Source organism: Myotis daubentonii, chromosome 6 (genome assembly GCF_963259705.1).
Source record: "Myotis daubentonii chromosome 6, mMyoDau2.1, whole genome shotgun sequence".
NCBI classification, from domain to species: domain Eukaryota; kingdom Metazoa; phylum Chordata; class Mammalia; order Chiroptera; family Vespertilionidae; genus Myotis; species Myotis daubentonii.
This window is the reverse complement of record NC_081845.1, coordinates 30180561-30193618: the sequence shown is the minus strand read 5'-3', so window position 1 is coordinate 30193618 and position 13058 is coordinate 30180561.

Below are 13058 nucleotides of genomic sequence, written 5' to 3'. Positions count from 1 at the left end.
TCACAGGTATAGCCTTGGATTACAGGATTACAGAACTTTACAGAATACCAAGCTTTTGTAAAAAGGAAATAATTATGCACAGAATCTCAGCTCCTCCTCCTGCCCTAACCTCTCCCCAACCCCCATCCTTGCCACCTGAACCTGTTCTTGCATCAGTCACCACCAATGACCTCCTTGTTGCTAGATCCAAGGAATAGCAATTCATAACTTATTTCCCAGATCACAAGAAGTTAATACTATTTACCAGCTGATCAAGAAAAGACATGATGATGTTTAATTTTTTCTTCTTTAGAAACTCTGACCACTCCTTCACAGTCCTCATTAGGGGGCTCTCTCTCTCTGCCCATGACATAAAGATGAACTTACTACATTAGAGACCTCCTTCTCACACATCTCCTTATTCTTACATACTTGTATTCAGCCCTTTGCTTTTTTTTTTTTTTTTTGAGGATTTACATTTTTATTTTAGTTTAATTATTTATTTTATTTTAGCTTTTTTCTTCATTTTTTGAGAACATGAGAGCATTTCGTATCCGGCTCTCCACCCCATTTGACTTTTGCCCCATGACACCCCCTCCGCTACTTCCCCAAGGCTTTAATGATAAGGATCCTTTTACCTGAAGCCGGATGGGTAAGGAGAAAGCCCACAGGCATTGGGAAGACACTGAGATCTGAAACCCTGGGTCCCAAGGAGCCACCCCTTTGCTTTCATTGTCACCCATAGGTTGATGGCTCCCATCTTATATCTTTAGCCTGTCTTTCTCCTGTGTTTTAATCTCATATATTTGAGGGTTCTTGGGGGAAACAGAGATTGCAGCGGGTCCAGAGAGGAGGGACACATTAATGAGACCAGAGAATTCAATTTCAGGAACTCTTTTGCTTCTTCCATGTTCTAAAGAAACAAACAAACAAAAATATGGAGAGGCTGCTGATTGCTTTCCCTGGCCCTTAATATCAGTTTATTATAATTTCACTTAGAAGTAATAATAATAACAATAAGCATGCGAGTGTGTGTGTTGACAGATTGAAATTTTGACCATTCTCTAAGCCAGGGGTCCTCAAACTTTTTAAACAGGGGCCAGTTCACTGTCCCTCAGACCGTTGGAGGGCTGGACTATAGTTTTTAAAAAAAACTATAAACAAATTCCTATGCACACTGCACATATCTTATTTTGAAGTGAAAAACCAAAACGGGAACAAATACAATATTTGTATTTGCATGTGGCCCGCGGGCCGTAGTTTGAGGACCCCTGCTGTATGTCGTATTGAGAGGGCATGGGATGAAAAGAAAAAGATAAAGTTGTCAGTATGGGTGATGGTCAATGACTTCTTGTATTTCATATGGTAACACTATTATTTATACTAATGTGCACTAATATCAGGTAGGACTAGTATCTACTGCTGATGAATAAGCCATCCCCAAATAACCATTTATTTCAGTCCTCATGGAAGTCTGAAGGTTGGGAGTCCAGAGATGGAATGGCAGCTTTGCTCTTAAGGCTTTAGGTAAAGCTCTTTCCAGCTCACTTCTCTCTCCCCCGAGGCTGTGACCTCCATCCTCATGGTCCAGTGTGATGGTTGACGCACCAGCCATCAAATCTATGTTTCCAGGAGCAGGCAAAGGGCATGCTGCACAGTTTTTAAGGATGTTTTCCTGGAAGCTTTTCAGTAATGCTGCTACTTATAAGTCATTGGCCAAATTTAGTCACACTGCTGCTTGCAGCTAAGAGAAAAGCTGGACAATGTGGTCTTTATTGGAGGAAGCTCTGTGTCCTGTCACACACTGTGCTTCAGTTACCGCGGATGAAAAGGACTACTGATGGGGAAGAGGTACAACCAGTAGTCTCAGCAATATTGTCTTCTGAACACTAAATAAAACCAAGAGAAAATGTCTATATTTATTTGATGACAAGAAACGAGGAAACTACTGTTTTAGTGTAAAGATTTTGTGGAGAAAAAAGACATTTGTATGAACAAAATCAGTAAACCCACTGGATTCTTTTCAAGGGTCCTCATGCTTGCTCAGCTTCAGGCACAGCACAGCATGGGTGGTCACCCTGTGCACCATAAAAACTTAGGGGCCCAAGGGCCATTTTCCTGAGAGATGGTAGGCGGGGAGCCCTTACCCCAGGAGCTTAGAGAGCAATAAGTGGTCAAGTCCTGGTGGGCGGGCTTATCTGAGCTCCTGCCAACTTGGGATTGTTCCCCACAAAAGTGCCTCTGTTATTTTGTGCACTTCATCTCTAAGTATTCCAAGTGTATTCCTACCACTTCTCTTGCATTTTTACAGACTCCTCCTTGGGGATTTTTCTCCCTGCTAGTCAACTTAAATCCCCTTTTGTTCAGAATCTTCCCTCTTCCTCTGTTCTTGCCCCTTCAACATGACCACAACCTCAAGAATGTGATCTTTGCACACAACATTCTACCAAATCCAGCAAAAACAGCCTCAGTGGACTACTCCTAGTACTTAAGGAGGTTTTTGGTTGTTTCATCTTCTTGTTTATGTCTAGCCAAGCCACCTTCATTGAGTACATGGGTATGTCTTTCATAGCATTTGTGCCATTTCTAAGTTGTAGTGAGCTTGAGGTGTTAAAAAAAAAGAAAAGAAAAAGAAAACAACAACAAAAATTCTTAACTTTCCTTGAACTAAAATGCTGAATAGAAATCAATTACTGAAAATATTGATATTTTGAGAGATAAAACAAAGTTAGGTAAATATTTCACATGTCCAAATAATTTAATTTTATTATTGTGTTTTAGAAATGCTTTGCTTTTAATTAAGGAGACTCATACCTGCTTTTGTAAGTTAGGTTTCAATCTATACATCAAATGGGAAATTCAGGAAGGCATCCTGGGAAGGAGTTCAAGAAACTGTGAAGAATGGGCTCCCTGTGTACACGCAGAGACCTGAGACAGTGGTAACTCCTGGGCCCTAGCAGGTTAACCCTTGTCTTGCCCTTGGGAACACCTACGGGCCAAGACTTGCCCTCCAACAGTATGTCATTAAAGTAGCACAATGTAAAATCAGAAAGAGGAGGTTCTTTCCCCACCCCCATGTAAACTGATAGTGGTGTTGTGAAAGAACAAGGCATTAGAGATATACCAGCCTGGGTTCAAATTCCACTGCTTCACTTAGTCATACTTTGAGCAAGTTCCTGAACCCCTTTGATAAGAAAGCAATGAGCAATAGGACCCAGCATGGATTCATTAATAACATCTTAGGTCAAACTAACATAATTTTATTTTTTATAAGGTCACTTTACTAAGCACAGACAGAATGCACTTTAATTTTGGCACACTATTAGAAAACATATCTCAAAATAAATCCAAAATAGACAGACCTTAAAGTAAGTTTGGAGCTGGTTGAACAATGACACACAAAGAATATATATTAATGTATCCATTCCATGGAAAGAGAATCTCTAATAACAGGAAACTCTCCCACCTATTATATTCAAGATTTTATCAAAATTTTGAATAAAAATATATGAAATGCTTGGGTAGATCAAAAGTAGGAGGGACAATGAATGCATTTGGATGACAGAATCAAAATTCAAAGTGGTCTCAATAACGTAAGAGTAGCTGAAATACAGGCTGTTTAAACAGCTATGCCAAGTTCACCATTTAGATTTATAGCTACTTAGGATATGGATTTGGCCCAGAGTTAGGGTTAGTGTCAGGTCAACATGACCAAAGCAAGTGGACTGAGCTCACTTGGCTGGCATGTACAGAGAGAGTCAGGGAGAAGAAATAACCAGCTTGCAGGGGCTACCACTGGCCAAGTCTGGGAAAATTTGAGCAGTCAAATTTTAGTTAGTGATTATATAGATTATAAATAATTGAATAAAATATGAGCCCATGAGCCCCTATTGATATAAAAAAGTAAATGAAATAATACGTAAGGAAGAAAAGTCTCTCTTATAGTAGATTGCCAGCTAAGAAATGTAGAATGGTAAACATAGAAAAAAAATCACCATTTGGCAAAAATCATATTAATAATTGTTTTAGACAAAAATCATCAATGGAGGCTAATATTAGTTGATGGAACTACAAAATACTTAGTAATTGAGTAGAGAAACTTATCTAATATCACCTTATCTAAGTTGTAAAAGTCAACATTACCAAAAAATTAGACAAATTGACATCAGATGCCTCCTGATATGATATACTAAGAAGAACATGGCATCACAATTTATGGCAATCCTGTCAAAAATTAATAGCCTGGATCTAGTAATGGAAAAACACAAGACAAATGTAAATTGAGGGGTATTCTATCAAAATAACTGACCTGTACCTTCAAAAGGGTCAAGGTCTCAAAGGTGGAAAAAAGACTGAGAAACTATTGAAGAGCCTAGACTGGAGACATGGACCAAAAATGAAAGGGTGTATACAAGGACACTACTGAGGATAGGGGATTTGGATGGTAATATTATATTAAGATCAATGTCCTCATTTTGATGATTATACTGTAGTTAATGTAGAAGAGGATTCTTGTACTTTAGGAAATATGTAAGAGTAATGGTGCATCATATCTATAATGTACTCTCTAATGATTTAGAAAATTAGAGAGAGAGTGGGTAAGGAGAGATTAAACAAATATGGTAAATGTTAACAATCTGGGAATCTGGGTAAAGGATGTACTATTTCTCCAGCCTTTCAGAAAGTTTTAAGTTATTTTACATAAAAGTTTTAAAAATCAATTACATAAGTTCGAATGAGACCCATGAATTAGCAGAGTGTTAGAGGAGAAATTTAAACCTTAGGGCAGCACAGGGCTCCCTCTACTTGACTCTCAGTTCTTGAGGAGTTAGTGCACTGATAGGCCAGGTCAAAGGTAATCTTCTGTGTCAGAGGTAATTCCATCACAACTACAAGCAGCAGAGTGCTCAGTCAGGCTTCCTGAAATCTGGAACTTGGATTAGGAAAGCCACTGGAGAACAAAGCAGCTGCTCACTAGTGTCTTTCTCTTTTCTGGGCCACATGGCCACTCATCTCTGCTTTTACCCACATATTTCTTCATCCTTTTCTCTCTGTGTACATCTCTGGTCTTGCTTTCTCTGTGCACATAGAAGAGCATGACCTTATGTATTCTTGCAGTCAATTTATAGTCCAAATTGTTGGGAGAGAATGTAATTGGCCCTGTTGATTCAGGTGCCCATCCCTGGCCTAGTCAACGGTGGCAAGGAGGCTGGATGATGTGATCCTGCCCATTTGGCCTCAGCAGGATTTGGGAAGCAGGTATTCCAAGAAGGGGCATGAGCAGGCAAGCTGTGCCTATCTCAGCTAAGGAACAAGTGAGTCAGTGTTGGGATGAAAGGCCTACTTGGTGAGTGAGGAGGTGGAAGACTTCTGGTTCTGCATCAATAGATGAGTGCTAGAGCATGACAAAAGAAGACAGAGGCCAGCGAATCATCAGGAATTCAACAGCTACAAATGTATGGGGATGCAGGTGTGTTGAACCAGTGACTCCAATACTATCAGTGCTTTCAGTGTGAGTGGTGTAAATTTTCCAACATGTAAACAAACTCGATGAAATTCTGAATAAAACAAGGTACAATTTTCCCTTGATTTAGATGGTAGTTGTGTACTTGGGAAATGGACTGCATATTGAAAACTTATAAAAACATTTTGTGTTTAATATGAAAAATGAAGTTAGGTTATGAGTTCTGAGAAACAGGCTTTTAACCTACAGGAACATCGTGTTGGACATTCCCAAATCTTGCAGGATGAAGGATAATTCTTTATTTTGTGGGACTCTCGTTAGTGAATGTCCTCCCTAATGTCAGTGGACCTCACAAATTATTATGACAAGCCAAAAGTGCCCCACGTTCTTCCAGAATGTCCCCCACAGCCGGGGCCTTTATTACTAAGGATCACTGGTTTAGAGGCTAGTTTACTTCTGCCAGGAGTGGTCAGTGGGTTGCCTTATTGGAAGTTTTGTCCATGTAAATACCTCCCAACTCTAACATTCAACAAGCCCATGATTAAATCTCATGGCCATTGCTTATTCTCTTTTGAAACATTGCTATTCTTTCTCCATTGATATTCAAGATGTTCAACTTTATACCAATATTTAAAGGCTGGGGAGGGTTGGGGGGCGGGAAGGGGGCGGGTAAGAGATCAACTGAAGGACTTATATGCATGCATATAAGCATAACCAATGGACATAAGACACTTGGGGGTAGGGGAGGCTGGGGGAATGTCAAGTGGGGGGGAAGGAGACATATGTAATACTCTTTGTAATACTTTAAGCAATAAAGCAAAATTAAAAAAATAAATAAATAAAATAAAAGCCATGTTAGCCAGAGCACTTGTAGCTTCAAATAATAAGAAGCCAACACAAACTTGTGTTCATTCATACACAATAGAGGAATTTACTGTCTTAACTTGGAAACACAAGTATGGAGCTGATTCCAAAACAACTGGATCCAAGAATTCAAGTCAGGTGTTAAAGACCCCTCCCTCTCCCTCCCTTCCTTTCTTTCTTTCTACCTTCCTTTTCTCTCTCTCCCCCTACCTCTTCTTTTTCTTCCCTCTCTCTTTTCCTTCCTTTCCCCCTCCCTCCCTCCCTCTCTCCCTTCCTCTCTCTCTGTGGGATGAATTCAGGCTCTCTCCTGGTGATGGGCAGATGGCTATGACCATCCTACATTCACATCCTATCCACTCTGTACCAACTCTCGGCTTCTTTTCTCCTCTCTGAACTGTGTCCTGCAGCTATAGGATGAAACTACAACTATGAAAAAGTTAAAGTCACAATTAGCTGTTTAATGCCTGTATTCCCTAATAAAATGTAAGACCTATGGGAATGGGATCTTGTCCTTCCTACTCATTGCTATGTCTCAATAACCAGCATAACACTACACATTCTAGTCGTTTAAAAAATACTTACTGCATGAATAAATTGCTCTGTTGGAACTAAAGGTTGTTCGGCTTTCAGTGTTGGTATTTCTCTATAAGATTTTCCTAGACATTTTTTAAAGCATGGCCACAAGGCAGCAGTATCTGTATGTTCTATAAGCAGGCCTTAGGCTGACTTACGGTTCTGAGATGTGGAAGCAAAACAGAGAAATCCAGAGAATCCTCTCACTGCAGATCCACCCAGGGTCTTCTCAACCCAGAGTTAGCAAGTTCATCCCCATCTCATTTTGGTCTGAGGACTATTCAGAGCAGACTAGAGTCAACATTAAAGAAATGGACTGATTGATTCCATTAGTTCATTATTGAGGTCATTTCAATTCGCTTAAATTCATTGTGGTTCCATGTACACTTTTACATGTTGTTCTTTGTAATGCACTAATAGAATTAGGCATTACATGGAATCACAGCTAAAGAAAGAGCTCCCCTGCACAATAACAGACTTCAGTGCCAGTCTGTATACTCCGTGAAGCACTTTGCCACACTTAAAAGCATGGCATTATGTACTATTTTGAACATCTTCCAAATGATGGGGGTTTCTTATTTTTCTTATGTGAAATTTAAAAAAAATTTAAGTCTGATTGCACCAAAAATTGAAGTTGAACTGGGTGGGTCAGAAATGCTAGAGTTTAAAAAATGTGAACAACATCCTTAATATAGTAACTTGTGACTAACCCAGTGGGTGTGATACTCAGGGGAAAACAGTAAGTTCACTTATCATGAATTTGAAAAGTTAGACTTTAGAACTCTGTGTTATATTTTTCTGTGCTATTTTTTTTTTAACAAAAACTGTTCTGGAAATTACTCAGAATCTTGTTTAAGAAAAGATTTTTTATGATGGAAAATTAGGCATCTTAAGACTTTTAAATGGAAAAAAAATTTAATGAACAAATCAGAAGAATGCAATCCATGCCCTCTCACAAATATCATGTCTTTACAAAACTGTTCCTTTTCTCACTTTATTGCAATTACTAATGCAAGTACAAATGGATATCCAACAGCAGAATAAAGGCCCTATTCATTTTACCTTTGTAGCAAAACCTGTCTCATAGCCAATCCATAGGTATACTTTATAAGAATCACTAAAGCATAACAATAGATTAATCTATTGATCATTCTATATACCAGGCACCTTGTAAGCACTTTATCAACATTGCATTTAATTCTCACAACAAATCATTTGATAGGTACTTTTACCACACCCATTTTATTGATGAAAAAAACAAAGACTTAGATAAGCGAAATAACCAGTCATAGCTAATAAGGGTTGGAGGTGGGATTAAAACTTGGGCTTGCTGGCTCCTAATCACAGTTCTGTGCTGCCTCTTGGGCCCTATGCCGTGTGTTTCACAGCATATAAAGGAGATTGTATAACTGAGACCAATACTCAACACTTCTTAATGGCCCATATTTTCAATACAATTAAAAAATTACTGTATGCAGTGACAGCTAGCCTCACCACTATAGCAAGGAATAAAATGGCTGGAAATACAACCTAAACCTAAAGAGAAATTTGAGACTTGAATGAATAACCAGATAGAAATGACCCCAAAACTACTTCCATGTTTGCTTCTTTGGGCTCCTGAATCTTGATTCTCATAATTAGATAAGGACAAGCTTAGTTGAAGAAGAAAGAGAAGGAGGAGGAGAAGAAAAAGAAGTGTGAGAATGCTTGTATTAACTATATTTTCTTATTTACTGTATCCTTTTGTTTTAATATATTTTTCTTTATTTCAGAGGAAGGGAGAGGGAGAGAGAGATAGAAACATCAATGATGAGAGAGAATCACTGATCAGCTGCCTCTTGCACACCCCCAACTGGGGATCGAGCCCTCAACCTGGGCATGTGCCCTTTATCAGAATCAAACCCTGGACCCTTCAGTCTGCAGGCTGATGCACTATCCACTGACTAGGGCATTTACTGTATTCTTGATGCTCTGGCATCTGGGTCCTTGCTGACCCAGAAGGGACAGCCCATCCCAGGGTTAGATAATTTCTAGAGATACCAGACAACTCGGGCACAGTTTCCATTTCACTTCAGTGAGGACCCAGTGTAATTATTGCTTCTCTGATAAGTGGCTCAGAGACATCAAAATCTATTTAGATCAGCGAGCGGTTCTCAACCTGTGGGTCGAGACCCCTTTGGGGGTCGAACAACCTTTTCACAGGGGTCACCGAAGACCATCGGAAAACACATATATAATTACATTTTGTTTTTGTGATTAATCACTATGCTTTAATTATGTTCAACTTGTAAATGAAAATACATCCTGCATATCAGATATTTACATTATGATTCATAACAGTAGCAAAATTACAGTTTTATGGTTGGGGGTCACCACAAAATGAGGAACTGTATTACAGGGTCGCGGCATTAGGAAGGTTGAGAACCACTGATTTAGATGAAAGTGAAACCAGGTAGTTCCCAGTACCAGGTGGTACACACTAGCCCCCTATCCAGCAAGAGAGCATATGCGAGGAGCCTGGAACCATGCTCCCTGACTCTTACATGGCATCTTTGTAACTGAACACACTTATTAAAACTTAGGATGTTATCATTGATCTCATTTGAACAATTAGCAGATGTGTGACATGCATTCAAGTTGTTCATTAACTGGCTGCACTTCTAAAAACAAAATGTAAAACAAAAGGAATAATTAAGATTTCCAAATTCTAACTTGTTACTAAGGACAAAAGAAAGCTTGTTCAGGACTTCTCACACTGTACATGACTTCTGTGTTTTACGGCTGGTGGCTAATCCAAATCTCTATTCTGATTCAACTTCATAGTCAGCTTTAGAGCTTGAAAAAATATATTATATCGAAACAAACAAAGATAATGGATATAATGAAATGAAGGCCCTATTTATGCAATTAAAATAATAGCTCACACAAGTTGTACTGGTGATTTGGAATTCTTTTCAGTGGCAGACTTATCACTAATGATTGAAAGAGAAAAAAGTAAGTCAATTTACTGGCTGGATTTAACAGAGTCTTAATGTGATCTTAAACACAGAAACTGTGAAACAACACTTTATCTGGATTTTTATAGTGAGAATAAAGCAGACCAAATTTAACAAATAAATTTGCCTCTAATCAACCAGTAGATGTCACTGTTGAAATGTACAGGCAACACTTCCTACAGAGTTCTGCGTAAATAAATCCAACAGAAAATTATCAAACAAGTTTGAATAACCTACACCTCATTCAAACCCATAATAAAAATGCTTATAAACCCAAGCACTTAATTTATAATTCAAAGTAGTGACTTAATTGCTTGTTAGAATAATCATTGCAAACTCGTTCTAAGGTTAGTGGTGATAAACAGTCAAGTGTTTCAAATTTAAATACAAAATTTTTTTTTTCTTTTCTGTGAACTTTTTTATTTTTTTTTATTATTAGTTAAGGTATTACAAATGTGTAAATACAAAATATTTTAAACATTTTGAAAAATAAAGACTAAAATAATAGGCCTATTTTTCAAGGAAAAGTAAAGGTTCTGCTATATTTCAATTTTTAAGAACTGATATCCTCTAGCTCTGTATACTGTCATTTGGAGTGAAAGAAAACATAACTTTTAAAAATTGATTAAGGAAAATTATGTCTAATTGTACCAATCAATGGGGCTGGGTGTATGCTCTCATCTGTCAAAGGAGATTGTGAATGTAAAAGTATTTTGAAAACTGCCAATTGGTCTACACATGACAGGTAAGATTTCTTTCTACTTGCACAGTGTTGTTCTACTTCCCACCGAGAATGGCTCTAGAGAAGGGAACTCAGTTATGAAACACCTACTTTTATGAGAAGAGTGTTACAGCCTCATAAGCCCTCTGTGGAGGTAAATATTATTTTCCTACTTCCAAGAGACTGGTAACCTGGGAAAGCTGGTAAGTCTATCTGCAACAAAGCCTGAGTTTTTCTACTGAGTTGCCTTGTGATTTGAACTTATATAAACAAATCAGATTCTTAGATTTTGCTGCGTTAAAATAAATTCACATCAAGTATCCTGACGATCAGAGAAAATCATTGATAAAACCTTTTGTAGAGAAGGATATAATAAAGCAAAAGATACCATCTAAATTAGCTTGTTAAGAATGTAGTTTAAGAGAAAGAGAGATGGCAGTGTAGGTAAACGCCTGTACTCTCTGCCTCCCACAACCACATCAAAATTACAACTAAAATACAGAACAAGCATCATCCAGCTGGCTGAATGGAAGTCCTACAACTAGACACGTAAAGAAGAAAGCACACTGAGACTGGTAGGATGTGCGGAGACTGGGAACAAGCTGGTCTGGCACCCATGTGTGCTGCTTTTTTAACTGGGAGGGAGACCATCTCTGCAGAACCACCCGGAGCAGCAAGGGGTCCCAACCCCACACCAGATCCCCAGCCCAGGGTCCCAGAGCTCAGAAAAGAAGTCCCTACGGGCAGGAAGAACTATGGGCTATAAAACCAGTGCGAATTGGGGCTCAGTGACACAGAGGTTGCTGGAGACCCAGCTGTTCCTCTTTAAAGGCCAGCACCATGAATTGAACTTACATGATCCCGCTTCCTCTGAGCTCCAGCACCAGGACGAGGCTCTGGGGAACACAGACACATATGAGGAGGAACTGGATTGTTTGGCATCAGGTCAGGAACTTGGCGTGGCTTTCTCCCAGATGGAGGTGCTCACAGGGATGGTTGTTCCCATGCTGGGACCTCCCCAGTGGCAGGGCTGACTAGCAGCCATTTCTGTTTGCTCCACTCTGCCATGGTGATTCCCTAAGACTCCACCTCATCCAATTTACAACCTCACCCAAGCTGCTTGCAGCAGCTTTTGCATATGAATGGCCTGTCCTTGCTCAGGCTAAAATATCTCAAACAAGCTTCAGCTGGGTCAGGGAACTCCAAACCTATCAATAAAAGGCCCAAGACCCAGCACCAGCACCAGCTTGCCTTGCTTCATAGCTGGGTCTCAACTGGGCACTTCCAAACCCAATACATAGAGGAGGAATCTACAGATCTCTCTGTAGCTCCTGCTGGGTGGCCCTAGGCAGTGGCTGACTCTGCAACTCCCTGGATACCCAAAAGTGTACCCAGTGGTCAGTGCCAGATCATACCAGATTACAACTCTACACATCCATAAGTAACACACTCAAGGGGCAGACTCAGTGAGCACCAAAGCCCCACTGAAGAAAGGCCTGCTCCATAGGGGTGTCTCCTGCACAGCAGCTCTCCCACTGTGTTGCAGCTGGTCCTCACAGCCAATTGGCCTACAGGTCAATTCTTCCCAGTGACACCAAAAGCAATCAACTCTCAACTACAACAACACTGTGCTCACAGCCCACAAAGTGGTACACCTAGAATGCCCAGCTCAGGTCACTGGGGAGGCTGAGCCACTGGGCCCTATAGAACACCTACTACACAAGGCCATTCTACCAACTCAAGGAGACATAGCAACTCTATCCAATACATAGACACAAACACAGGAAAGCAGCCAAAATGTGGAGACAAAGGAACAGGTCACAAATGAAAGATAGGGAAGAAAGCAAACTACTGGATACAGAGTTCGAAACCATGGTTATAAGATTACTCAAGAATCTTCTAGAAACTTCCAAAAAAGTGGAAAAGGACCAGTCAGAAATTAAGCATACATTGACTAAAATAAAGAATAATATATAGGGATTCAATAGTAGAGTAGAGGATTCTGAGAATCAAATCAACAATTTGAAATATGAGGAAACAAAAAACACCCAACCAGAAGAGCAAAAAGAAAAAAGAATAAAAAAATATGAATATAGTGTGAGCCCCAATCTGCACTGGTTTTTATAGCCTGTAGTTCTTACTTCTTTTCCCAGATCTGGGACCCTGGGCTGAGGGTCTAGTGTGGGGCTGGGACCCCTTGCTCCTCTGGGCAGGACAACTTCAAGTGTACCAACATTCACATTATGGAGGTGCCAGAAGAAGAGAGAGAACAAGATATTGAAAACCTATTTGAAGAAATAATGACAGAAAACTTCCCCTACCTGGTCAAAGAAATAGACTTACAAGCCCAGGAAGCACAGAAAGTCCCAGACAAGAGGAATCAAAAGAGAACCACACCAAGACACGTCACAATTAAAATGTCAAGGGCTTCCCTGGCCTGGTAGCTCAGTTGGTTAGAACA